Source organism: Colossoma macropomum, unplaced genomic scaffold (genome assembly GCF_904425465.1).
Source record: "Colossoma macropomum unplaced genomic scaffold, Colossoma_macropomum, whole genome shotgun sequence".
Taxonomy (NCBI): domain Eukaryota; kingdom Metazoa; phylum Chordata; class Actinopteri; order Characiformes; family Serrasalmidae; genus Colossoma; species Colossoma macropomum.
The window spans coordinates 425,683-440,081 of record NW_023494786.1 but is presented as its reverse complement, the minus strand read 5'-3'; positions in this window follow the sequence as shown (position 1 = coordinate 440,081).

The following is a 14,399-nucleotide window of genomic DNA, read 5'->3' as shown; positions in this document are numbered from 1 at the left end:
TTCATCACTTCATTCAGAAGCTGCTTTCACACAGGCTATAGTTTAGTTTGTAGTCAAATTTGTAGCTCAGTTTGAGCTGCTTTCGGAGAATCTGATCTTTTTAGCATTCTTGAAAAAGACCTACTTGCTGGAACGCAACTGCTCCATCTGCTTGGTTGTTGTCATGCCAACAGCAGAGGCAACCATGTGAGTTTTTGTTGCTTGTGAAAGTTCACAGAGATCAAACAGGAGTGATTAAATCACACAGTAAATTGCGTTTGCACTTTGAGTCAATTGCGTAACCCTTGCCTTACCCTAACCTCAAAACATGTCTTCACCTCAATTGGGGACCACAATGAGGAGAGGTCCCCACAGCGTGAGTGTGCAAACAGGTCTTGGTCCCCACAACGTGAGTGATATACCTGGAATACACACTCTCACACTCACAGACTATAATGGAGGCGGATTAGCAGTGCAGGTGAACAGCAGACGGAAACAGTGAGTTAGCGCTAATGAGTGAAGACGTAATCCTGGTTTTACACTGATCCTATAACACTTCATTACATACACCATCTACATCTCTCTCTCTCTTGCTCTCTCTCTCTGTGGGGTTTTCTATAATCCTGTCTTTGCGCTGCTCTCATCTCGTCATTATGAGGAAACCTGACGCTGAGGCTCTGATCCCTCTGGACCTCGAACAGAATAAAGACAACTCTGTGTTCTAACAGAGCCACTGCTGTAATAATAGCATCAGAGAGAGAGAGAGAGAGAGAGAGAGGGAGAAAGAGAGAGAGAATGTAAAAGGTAGAAAGATGGTGTTATGTATGGGGAAAAGGAAGAAGGAGAGAGAGAGAGAGAGAGAGAGAGAGAGAAGGTAGAGAGAGGGTTTTATCTATGGGGAGAAAGGAGAGAGAGGGAGTGAGAGAGTGAGAGAGAAGGTAGAGAGAGGGTTTTATGTATGAGGAGAAAGGAGAGAGAGGGGGAGAGAAAGATAGAGAGAGAGAATGGAAAAGGTAGAGAGAGGGTGTTATGTATGGGGAGAACAGAGAGAGAAAGAGAGAGAGAGAGAGAGAGAATGAAGAATGTAGAGAGAGGGTGTTATGTATGGGCAGAAAGGAGAGACAGTGAGAGAGAGAGAGCAGATGTCAAGTTCTAAATGGTTAACTAAAGTAGCTGTTTCATTCTCTCTCTCTCTCTCTCTCTCTCTCTCTCTCTCTCTCTCTCTCTCTGTCCCTCTCACGCTCATACACAGTCAGCAACAGGGAGACAGCGGCTATTTTTAGCTCAGACAGATCAATAATGATGACCGCTAGCAAGCAAATGGACGAGACTTTTCCACCAAGGAATCAATCAGCATCAGAGAAATCGTCCAGTTCGCCTTGGTGACATGAGGCAGTGAACTCTGGGAAATTTTCAGTGTTGCAGTGCATGATTATTTTACAGCCTACTATCAGTGAACGGCTGTGAGATAAATCATCATCCTGCGTGAAGTGCGTTACGGTCACTGACTTGCAACAGTGCAGTCGCCTGAGATAACGGCAGGCTGCTGGCCGCAGAACCAACACGAGGCGAGAAACCTCAACTAACGGGTCTTTTCTGCTGTTTATGACTACTAGTAGTGAGCGATATACCAGTTCTTCCAGTTTACCGGTTGATATTCATCTTAAAGTATCAGTTTTTTCATTACCGTTACACTGATGTGCAAATAAATGCAGATAACATGACATATGAACAGTGCAAAACACGCTGATGCCCTCATCACTCATGAAGTTAGCTGCAACCTGAGGGTCAGTTAGTTCAGTTTATGGTCAAAAAAGTGACATCAGATTGTAAGTTAATGAATTAACCCCTTAAAGGCAAAGTTTTATTACACACTTCTATAACCTAAGAAAAGAAAGAAAAGAAAAGAGAGTGGAAGGGAAAGCCAGTCTCTTGGGGTTAGGTGTTAGCCTTTAGCATAACACGGAGATTAGTCGACTTTCTGTGTGCCCTACCCTATGGCACTCCACACTCAGGCAGCAGCTTTAGGCAACTTCGCGGTCTTGGTGTACAAGCCGAGAGACTCCGCAGCTCCAAAGTTCTAGAACAGTATAGTTCCTAAGAGGCTGAAGTCGGCTCCCTATTTGCCAGCTTCTTTAAGCAGTTACATTCTGGTGCTTGAGGCCTGTTGTCCAGCTTCTTATACACACACACACACACACATATATATATATATATATATATATATATGTGTGTATATATAAGAAGCTGGACAACAGGCCTCAAGCACCAGAATGTAGTGCGGCACCAGAATGTAGTGGAGCTGCGGAGCCTCTCGGCTTGTACCCCAAGACCGCGAAGTTGCCTAAAGCTGCTGCCTTAGTGTGGAGTGCCATAGGGTAGGGCACACAGAAAGTCGACTAATCTCCGTGTTATGCTAAAGGCTAACACCTAACCCCAAGAGACTGGCTTTCCTTTCCACTCTCTTTTCTTTTTATATATATACATATATATATATATATATATATATATGCAGACAAAAGTATTGGGACACCTACACATTTCACCTACAGGAGCTTTTATGAATCACATTCTAAATCCATAGGGATTAACATGGAGTTGGTCCTCCTTTACAGCTGTAACGGCTTCCACTCTTCTGGAAAGCTTTCTACAAGATGTTGAAAGTGTGTCTGTGGAAATTTTTGCCCATTCATCCAGAACAGAAGTGAGGTCAGACACGGAATGTGATGAGGTTTCTGTAGAGCTAGAATACCTGTGAAAAAAACGTCCAGCATACTGGATGTTTGTAATGAATGCAATCGCATTATTGAACATGATGCTAGTGTTAGTTTTTTTTGTGTGGTGGTGTTGCTGGTAATATCACTGCCCTTAATGCAAAAGAGCATCTGTCAAATTCATTAATGTAAATGTAGTAGTATTAAATATCACTGTAAGTCAACTAACTGGATTTCATGGCCTGCTAGCTTCCACTAGCATTGTTAGTCATGTTAGCCTTTCTCCAGCGGTCCTTCTGGGGAACCAGGTCCAGAGCATTTGCCTTTGAAACAAATGAGTAGGACAGTGAGTGATGGAGTGAGAGCTTCTGTTTTTAGTTGGCAAGAGAATGCAGATGCTTTGAGAGAGTCCAGTCACAGTGGTGCTTAGAGAGGGTGATATATATAATACACACAGGGTGATATATATATATCTACACACATAATCACACTGTGCTGGCTCAGAAACGAACTACTTATTTCTGTTTTGGAAATAAATTCATTCCTAGACATCAACTTCGCTATTATTATTTTGTCATCATCCCTTATATTTGCTGTGGAAATACATTTTAAACATTTAAAATTATTAAAAAAAAACACATACAAATTGGGCCAAACGTTTGCCTGGTACTGTATCTCAGCAGATGTTGGCTACATTAGTACAAGGTACAACATTCATGGTATGCGTCACACTGTTGTTCTCCAAATGGTATATAAAGACTGTACTGCCGATAAATGACCACAACACTTCATACTGATGCTGGGTATGTGTGCACTGGCCACCGGAATTGAGCGTGAGGCATAGTAAAGTGGCCTTGCCATGGGACCGTTTGGGGTTTTCGTCTGCACTTCTGTACAGCTGTAAGTAAAGTATGTTTCATAGTTTTGATCCTCGTTTATTTCAACAACACCAATCATATGAAAGGAAATTAAATGAAATGAACCTTTTAGCCAACTGTGTCTGAACACATCGGAATTAGACCTCCGCATTTAACCCATCCATGCGGTGAAATACCACATACACACTAGTGAACACACACACTAGGGGGCAGTGAGCACACTTGCCCGGAGTGGTGGGCAGCCCTATCCACGGCATCTGGGGAGCAGTTGGGGGTTAGGTATACGGTGAAAGTCTATGATTTATATACTCACAATGTACAAAAAAGGGCAGCCCTTACAAACATTTCTGTCTATGGACAGTTATCAATAAAGCTGTCGATAGCCTACATGTCTCCACCCGTATTGGGAAAGCGATTGTGATTGTGTTTAAAATGGGCTAAATCACACAGTGTAATCCTGGTGGGAATATAATGCCAAGGCAGAATGCTTATAGTGACCGACGTCTTTGTGTCCGACTGTTGTAGAGTCAGAAACACTTCTCTGTGTGAGCAGACCACCGTTCACTGCCAACTTGAGTCATTTGTTCAGGAGTGCGGCTTACATCACACGGTGTTATTGGTGTCAGAAGTGGGATTCTGTGCCTGTTTATGAGGTTGAGTAGAAGTGAGTGAGCATGGTATCAGACCAGGACTCAATAGTAGTACCGGTATCGAAGCATTTCTAGTTTGCACAGCCAGAGTCCTGCCCAGGTAGAATATTCCCAATACTGTAGCATTAGGACTGAACACGAAAAGGAAAAGAAAATAACTTTTTTTTTGCAAATCTTTTACAATTTTTGCTCCCGTGGACATAAAGGGAGTCAGTAGAGCAAATTCGAACCTGTCAATGCATAATGTAAATTGAATGTAAGGTGAATTTTTCATGCAATTGTGTAATTAATATGTAAAAAAAATAAAATAAATAAAAATGTAATTATGTGTAATTATTTATAGCAATCTTAAAATAACTTTAGGTGCCTAAGGTTTAAAAATACTTTCCATTCCCAGGAGAATTGCAGAGAGTACTTTACGCCCTACAGTCATGGTTTGGTGGTGCTGCTAATGGCAATGGTCAGTTGCAAATAAATGAAAAAAAAACACACACTCCAGTCCCCACTTGCCTCGTGTAATGACCAACTTTTCACCCTTGCCTCCTTTGTCAGGGTAAACGTGCCCAGGGTAAAGCCGGTCTGTTTACTAGAGCCATGCCAGAAAGCTGAGTCACGGCCACTCGAGCTGTTTGAGAAAACTCTTGAAGAACAAATGGGGCAAAAAGTTTGTGACGAAAGAGTGCCATTATGTTACATAACTTTATTTAAAGAACAGGTATGCATACAGGTCAAGTCTCACCGACAGTGCGTCCCTGAACCTCATACACCAATGAGCTTTCTTTACAGCTCAAATGTTAGTATCTAATAGCTTCTCTCGTATATAAAATGAAACCATTGGTTTAAATTGATTTAGAAATGCATGAAAATACGCTATCTGGCGCACACACAACTACGCCATCCATATGAACTGTTTCTCAGGGTCATTTGTCAGCAGTGAGCTGTTTAAACACAGGAGAACGGCAGTTAAACACGTGCCGCGAATTGCGTACCTTTTACTGGCAGCCAATTTTTGTCATTTTTCACAGTAAGTAAACAGCTGTAGTTATAGCCTCCTCATTAACCGTGATAGAAGGACCCCCACAGGACCCTCACAGAGCAGGTAATATTTGGGTGGTGGATCATTCTCAGCACTGACGTGGTGGTAGTGTGTTAGTGTGTGTTGTGCTGGTCTGAGTGGATCAGACACAGCAGTGTTGCTGGAGTTTTTAAACGCTGTGTCCACTCACTGTCCACTCTATTAGACACTCCTACCTTGTCAGTCCACCTTGTGGATGTAAAGTCAGAGACGATAGCTCATCTGCTGCTGCACAGTTTGTGTTGGTCATCCTCCAGTCCTTCATCAGTGGTCACAGGACGCTGCCCACAGGACGCTGTTGGCTGGATATTTTTGGTTGGTGGACTATTCTCAGTCCAGCAGTGACTCCAGCAGCACTGCTGTGTCTGACCCACTCAGACCAGCACAACACACATTAACACATCACCACCACGTCAGTGCTGAGAATGATCCACCACCCAAATAATACCTGCTCTGTTGGGGTCCTGTGGGGGTCCTGACCATTGAACAACAGGGTGGAGTGAAACAGATGGACTACAGTCTGTAACTGTAGAACTATCTATATGGTCAGTGGAGCTGATGAAGTGGATGTGTAGAAATAGGGGTGTGGCTACTTTAGCCTAGTAGCTCCTGTTCAAAACGTTAGAAGCAAATTTCAGGCACCAAACATGTCTCAGCTGATGGATTGCATTTGGACGAAAGGAGAAAACTGTGTACAGTAGATTATGGCTTTAAGTGTCCGGCCTGCACACCTGATTCAACTCAGAAGTGGACCTGATGGGTTTAATCAGGTGTGCTGGAACAGGCAAAGCAGTAAACCAGGCATGCAAGAGCCCTGGAGAGCCGTTCTCCTGTTTAAACACACCTGTTTCAAATCAGCTGTTTATTACCAACCACTTCACACCAGCCAGACACAATAGAGCGGGCAAGTCACAGCATCGGGCCGGACAGCTGGACGTCCGGGAGTGGGAGTAATTACCTTATTTACACAGAGCCTTGCATCCATTAAAATAGACCAAACACAAAAATACATTAGAAATCGCTCTCCAGCCAAAATGAAGCATTTATCCATTGCCACATTCTTAAAACATGGTTCTTTAAGGGTTTTTTAGTAAGAAAATGGTTCTATGTAGAACCGTGAACACTCAAAAAGGCCTTTACATGATTAAAGGGCTCTTTACATCCCAAAAGCGTTCTTCAGATTGATGGAAAATGTGCTATAGATGGTTCTTTGTAGAACCTTTTTGAAAAGGGTTCTTCTGTTGTTACCATGTCAGCCTTGTTACAGTAGAAGAACCCTTTTGGTGCTACAAAGAATCCCTTTCAAAAAGGTTCTATATAGGACCATCTACAGCACATTCTTCATCAATCATGAACACTCAAAGAACTCTTTGCATTCGAAAATGGTTCTTTGCATCATGAAAGTTCTTCAGATTGATGGAGAATGTGCTATAGATGGTCCTATATAGAACCTTTTTGAAAGGGTTCTTCTACTGTTACGATATCAAGCTTGTTACAGTTGAAGAACCCCGTTTTGATACTATTTAGAGCCCTTTTCAGAAAGGTTCTATTAGAACCCTCTTCAGCTGGATGGAGAATGTGCTGTAGATGGTTCTATATAGGACCAAAAAAGATTTTTCTATTGTTACAATGGCAAGCTTGTTACAGTGGAAGAACCCTTTTTGGTGCTATATATTCAAAAATGTTCTATGTAAAACCAGCTAAAGCACATTCTCCATCAACCATGAACACTCAAAGAACCCTTTGCATGAGTAAATGGTTCTTTGTGTCATAAAACAAAGGTTCTTCAGATTGATAGAAAATGTGCTATAGATGGTTCTATATAGAGCTTTTTGGAAGGGTTCTCCTATTGTTACGATACCTTTTGGTGTTATATGGAACCCTTTTCAAAAAGGTTCTATATAGGACAATCTACAGCACATTCTCCATCAACCATGTACACTCAAAGAACCAGAAAAATCTCACTGAAGGAAGCGAATAAGCATGTTTACAGCAGATGTACACACTTAAAAAAGATCTTCAACAGTTCTTTAGTAAAGAAAATGGAAATATAGAACCATGAGCACTCAAAGAACACTTTGCATGCGTAAATGGTTCTTTGCATCATGAGAGGGTTCTTCAGACTGATGGAGAATGTGTATAGATGGTTCTTTATAGAACCATTTTTAAAGGGTTTTATATAGGACCAAAAAAGATTCTTCTACTGTTACGATGTCAAGCTTGTTACAGTAGAAGAACCCTTTTAGGTGCTATATAGAACCCTTTTCAAAAAGGTTCTATATAAAACCATCTATAGCACATTCTCCATCAGTCTGAAGAACGCTCTCATGATGCAAAGAACAATTTACACATGCAAAGTGTTCTTTGAGTGCTCATGGTTCTATATTTCCATTTTCTTTACTAAAGAACCCTTGAAGATCTTTTGTGTGTACATCTGCTGTAGACATGCTTATTGCTTCCTTCAGTGAGATTTTCTGGTTCAAAGACTAGAAAAAAATCCTTCTGATGATGCAACTTGAAGGTGGGCGGAGCCTTTGAAACGCTGCAACTGCTTCAGTCAGAACCGGTTTATGAGGAGTCTGGCCACTTCTTATTTCCCCCGTTATATCAAAAACAGGACTGCTAAACAGCAGAGGGCGCCCGCGAGCGAGTCCTCAATGAATGGGAGAAAATGGAGCTCAACGGCTAAAAACGAACAGTTAAAATAGTTTCTAATCACTGAACCAGAACTTTCCTTTAATTTTAGACAGTAGAAGGATGGATTTCACTAAATAAACAAAGAAATCTCACCTGTATGTTTCCTTTATTCTACAGCAAACGGAATTTGGGCAGCAGAAGGCGGGCTTTACTGCTAGAGCGTGATGATTGATTGGCGAGCGGAGCAGCTCATTGGCTGTTCGCGCTCATTGACGTCATGAACGTACATGAGGCGCCGTTTTAAACTCATATAACTCGAGTTTAAAAGCTCTTAATAATATAACAGCAGTGTTAAAATGTTTTATGCTGCTCTGTGTTCAGGAAATGACCGCATTCTTTTACATTAAAATGTGTAATCATTTATTAATTATGATTTTGCTTCAAATGCATATCAACCCATTCATTTTGGACTCACTCGGGAGCGCCCTCTAGCGTTCATTGCAGAGCGGTGAATTCTCCTCTCTGCAAGTTCTCTGATAGTATTCCAGTGACGTCACAGTCGCGCTGCCGCCGTTTTGGACGGCCCCTTGCGGTTCATTCAGCAGAGCTGCGGCTGTTCGTAGTGACATGACAAAGCCATTACCGACCCAGCGAAGGCAGTAAAACACGTTTATTAAACACGGTTTAAATGATTAAAGCACGTTAATCAGTGTGTTTGAGTCGCTGACTTGATTTCACTCGATTTGTGGTCGTGTTGATGAGAAACGGCTGAGATTCCCCGCCGCCTTATTGTTTGTCGCGTCCCAAACCGCTTACTAGCCCACTAAGTAGGGTACAGAAATGGCGCGTATACCATTAGAAGTGCACTCATTAGGGTGGTAGGTGAAGTGCGGGAGTGTGTGGTTTGGGACGCGGCGCTAGATCAGCCGGTGAGACGCGATCAGCAGCTGTAATGGCTGATTAGCTTCGCTGCGCTGCTCGTTAGCTGCTCAGTTAACATCGCCAGAGAAAGTCTGAGGTAATTCGGTGATGAAGGATCATTTACTGAGGTAAATTAGTGCATTTATTGAGGTAAATTGATGAGTTTGTTGATTTGAGCTGATGTTGGCTTCGTATTCGCCAACTTTGGAAATTCATTCTAGATTTTTAAGGTGCCTCAGTGTAAATGCAGCACCATTTAAGGTGGGACGGAGAATTCAAATGAGAAGCTGGCGCATAAAAAGATAACTTCAGCTTAATATTTATGTATGAGTTTATTATTTAAGAACTTTGGCAGCTTTGGTAGCCACTTTTATTAGTTTTTGTAAAATAACACACACTGGAATGTTTTGAACTCTGGAGAAATACAGGTTATACGGTTATAAGTCCACCAATCTAGCTAATCTCTCGTAGTGTTTTCTGGAGACGCATCTAAAGCGTTTAGTACATGTCTTTAAACCTTTTCATTCTGGTCTATTTTGCTGGTGTTTATCCTCCTGCAGGGCTGTATCTGCAGTAACGGTGATGAGACGAGCTCCATACCTTACAGTCATGAGTTGCAGCTCACCTACCAACATGGAGACGAGGTCTTCTCAGTGACGTAATTCAATACTATCTAAACTGGCAAGGTAACTACCTGGCTATCTAGATACTTTAATTTAGTGGAGAAGATAGCACTGGTGTTTTCTTCACGATTCTGTTAACTGACTGGAGTTTTTATACACCCCAGTGTCGCTGCTGGACTGAGAACCAAAAATATCCAGCCAACAGCGTCCTGTGGGCAGCCACTGATGAAGGACTAGAGGATGACCAACACAAACTGTGCAGCAGCAGATGAGCTATCGTCTCTGACTTTACATCCACAAGGTGGACTGACGAGGTAGGAGTGTCTAATAGAGTGGATAGTGAGTGGACACAGTGTTTAAAAACTCCAGCAGGACTGCTGTGTCTGATCCACTCAGACCAGCACAACACACACTAACACACCACCACCACATCAGTGTTACTGCAGTGCTGAGAATGATCCACCAACCAAATATTACCTGCTCTGTGAGGGTCCATGGGGGTCCTGACCACTGAAGAACAGGGTAAAAGGGGGCTAACAAAGTATGCAGAGAAACAGATGGACTACAGTCTGTAACTGTAGAACTACAAAGTGCTCCTATATAGTAAGTGGAGCTGATAAAATGGACAATGAGCATAGAAACAAGGAGGTGGTTAAAATGTAATGCCTGATCGGTGTATATATACACACACACACACACACATAAACCTGGTTAGGTCATCTACTTTGGATTCCATTATATCTGAGAAATCTTCATAAATAAAACTTTATAAGATTACCTCATAGTATTCCGTTGCTCTGGTGCAGACTTTATTTTCCCATTCTTAAGGTTTTTTTTTTATTGGACAGACAAATTTTATCATATCTATCTTAGTCATAACTCATAACTGAGCAAATGACTCCGGCCCACTCTGTTTCACGTGTATACGCCAGACAGCACCAAGTTATTCACTTACAGCCCTGTATTTGCCTAAGTGTGTCATGTCCAGAAAAGAAAAATAGTGAACACACACACACACAGACACTCAAACACACACCCACTCACACAAGCCCTAATTCCAGCTTCCCTGAGTGCTGCATGAATTTACAGCGGAACTTCACTGTGGACCTGGCCACAGTTTATGTTTGCTGGCTGCACAGACTTTTTGGGGGGCAGCAGCTCAATGGAAAGAAAAGGCAACATGAATATGAATTAAACTTAATTTAGTTACTGCATATTGTCATCACAGTGTAATCATGTTTTAGCTACAACCAAACGTAGTGGTAAGAGTTTTTATGAAGGCAGCCCAAATGCACTAACATTACTACCTATGCGGGGATTCGAACCCCAGTCGCCAAATCTACAGTGTTACTCACTGTAGTAATTAACTGCTACATAGCGTTTTGTTATAACTGGTTTTAAGAGCTCCTCAGAGTCTCTATAAATCTCTGTTTTTACAATAATGAAAACGTACTGTTTAACGCCCCTTACTTTTAACATGATCTTTGGTTGTGGAAGCTTTCGCGAAGCTTTTGTGAAGCTTTCTTAAAGAAATTGTCAGTATTTTTTCAGTGGGATTTTCCTACGCTGTGGTATGACAGAGTTTTAGGGTCACTGTTATAAAAAAAAATAGACTTTTAGAATAAAGTCATAATATTTTGAGAATAAAGTCATAATTTTTAGAATAACATCATATTTCAAGAAAACAGTCTGTTTTGAGAATAAAGTGTATTTTTTAGAATAAAATCATAATATTTCGAGAAAAAAGTCATAATATTTTGAGAATAGTCATTTTTTTTTTAGAATAAAACTGTAATATTTCGATAAAGTCAGATTTTTTAGAATAAAGCTGTAATATTTCGAGAATAAAGTTGTATTTTTTTAGAATAAAATCATAATATTTTGAGAATAAAGTCGTATTTTTTTTAGAATAAAATTGTAATATTTTGAGAAAAAAGTCATTATATTTAGAGAATAATGTCATTTTTTAAAAATAAAATCTTAATATTTCAAGAAAGTCATATTTCTAGAATAGTCATAATTTTTAGAATAAAATTGTAATATTTCGAGAAAAATTTCATAACATTTCAAGAAGTCATATTTTTTAGAATGAAATATTTCAAGAAAAAAGCTGTAATATTTCAAGAATAAAGTAATACTTTTTAGAATAAAATTGTAATGTTTTTAAAATTAAGTTGTAATATTTCAGAAATAAAGTCAAAGTTACAAGAATTAACTTGTGATATTTGCAGGATAAAGTGGGCTAACTGTAGGGGGGCTGCCATAACGTGCTGGGGCCTTGGTTGGTGTACTGGCAAGGATGAAGATGCCGAGTGTGCTGGAGTTCCACTCACTCCTTCAGGATCGATCGTTCTGATTGTCATTCTCATTGTCTCCTGTGAAACTTCATGCCCTCTTCGAATGGGACGAAGATGTAACCACCGATAGACAACCCTGCCTGCGATTCTCCTTCAACACAACAGACAGACAGTTTCCTCCAAGTCCGTCTGGCTCTTTATTCTGAACAAATACAGTTTATACTAATGACAATCTGGTATTTCTTTATGGGTGAAATCGATATGAAAGCATAACTCTACCAACTCCTCAGTGTAACTCAGTTTAACATTAGCAGCACCGCCTTCCTTTTGCAAACACTGTGGCCACAATATTGCGACTTTTCCTGGTAACATCCCACTTTAATGTCGTATTTTTCCGACTTTATTCCCAAAATGTTACGGACAGGAGTTACTGGAGAAATCTCCACAGGTGGTGGTACTGCACCAGAGGGGCCGCCTAAGAGTGATGGATCACATCGAACACAGAAAAGCCTAAAGTTTGACTACATTTTTACAATCTTATAGACATTTTCACCTAAAAATTAATGTTTAATATGGAGCCCTGCTGGTGATATGCCATATAAATAACAATGATGCCTGGCCACGGCATATTAATGGGACAGTAATTAGGAACATCGAGAGGGCCATCCACTGACTACACACCGAAGGCCACGTAAGTAGCGCCAACAATAGAAACGCTACAGCTTATAATGCTAGTGTTAGCACTGAAAATAAGACGGACGATTACTAGCACTTATACTGTAAATAAGGCATGTGCTGATAAAAAAGCTTATTCTATAAATACAAATGCTCATAGGTTTCTCCCAATTGAGACTGTGTCTGTTCCCCGAATAAAACAAAGCATCAAAAAGCCTCGAAGTGTTTGCTCTAGTAACTTGATTAATATCAGACCAGTTGTACCACTCTGCAGTGACCGCACCTTTGGTCTAAAACTAGGACTGCTTAATATAAGATCTCTCACACCTAAAGCCGTCATTGTTAATGAAATTATTACTGATCACGACTTTGATGCTCTGTGTCTAACAGAGACATGGATTAGACCTGAAGAGTACTTGGCTTTAAATGAAGGTGGAGGCATAGCAACCATTTACACCAATACTTTAGGACTAAACCAGAAAGCAGACTGTAGTTTCTCTTCCTTTGAAATTCAGTTTCTCAATGTTAGCAATCGAGGAACAAATGAGAGCTCATTTTCGCTCATCATAATCTACAGGCCACCGGGGCCTTACTCTGAGTTTTTACAGGAATGTACTGACCTGTTATCTAGTTTAATAACAATCTCAAATAAAGTAATAATTGTTGGAGATTTTAATATCCACATAGACAAACCACAGGATCCGCTAAGTAAGGCATTCGTATCTATTTTAGGCTGTTTTGGCTTCACTCAAAATATTATGGGGCCTACTCATTACTGTAACCTCACTCTAGACTTAATATTGACCTTAGGTATAGACATTAAGCATTTGGCCATCCTTCCTCAGACCACAGCAGTGTCAGATCACTACTTAATCTCATATGAAATCAGTTTTAGTCGTAGTATATGTTCATCCACACGCTATAGTGTTAAACGTACTATAACATCGTCTACACTTAATAGCTTTATTGAAAACCTTCCAGATCTTTCGTCCTTATTTAGTTGTCCGTCTGAACCTAATGAATTAGATATGCTGACTAAATGTTTGGAAGACACTTTTCACTCCACTTTAGATAATGTGGCTCCACTAAAAAGTAAAAGAACAAGGCAGAAAAGGCTCCATGGTACAATGACCATACCCGAGCTATGAAACAGACTGTTAGGCGATTAGAGCGTAAATGGTGTCAGACTAAACTTGAGGTTTTCCAATCTGCCTGGAAGGAGAGTCTTATAGACTATAGGAAAGCACTAAAGTCAGCACGTTCATCCTATCTCTCAACAAGAATAATCCTAGGCTACTATTCAGTACTATCTCTAAATTAACTAATAATCAAGCAGCTCCTGAAGCCCAGATACCATCAGCGTACAGCAACATTGACTTCATGAACTTCTTCAATAATAAAATTGAATTGATTAGGCACAAAATCCAAAATGCGCAGCATTGCAGTGGAGTGTCCTATAAACCTAATCTAGACCTAGAGTGCAGTATAACCACTACAGAGACGCTGGAGTCTTTTACTTTACTCCAACAAACAGAGCTCGTCCAAATTATTTCATCTTCAAAAACAACAACTTGTATACTAGATCCTATTCCTACAGGTTTACTTAAAGACGTTTTGCCAGAAATAACCAAGCCTTTTCTATCTATAATAAACTTTACTCTCAGCCTCGGGTACGTTCCAAAATCTCTTAAATTAGGTGTAATTAAACCCCTAATAAAGAAACCTAGTCTTGACCCCTCTGAGCTATCAAACTATAGACCTATTTCAAATCTTCCCTTTTTATCAAAAATTTTGGAGAAAGCCGTGGCAAAACAATTATGTTCCTATCTGCATAGGAGTAATATAGATGAAAAATTTCAGTCTGGCTTCAGGCCTCACCATAGTACTGAAACAGCGTTAGTGAAAATTGTAAATGATCTTTTATTATCCGCTGACAAAGGAAACATATCC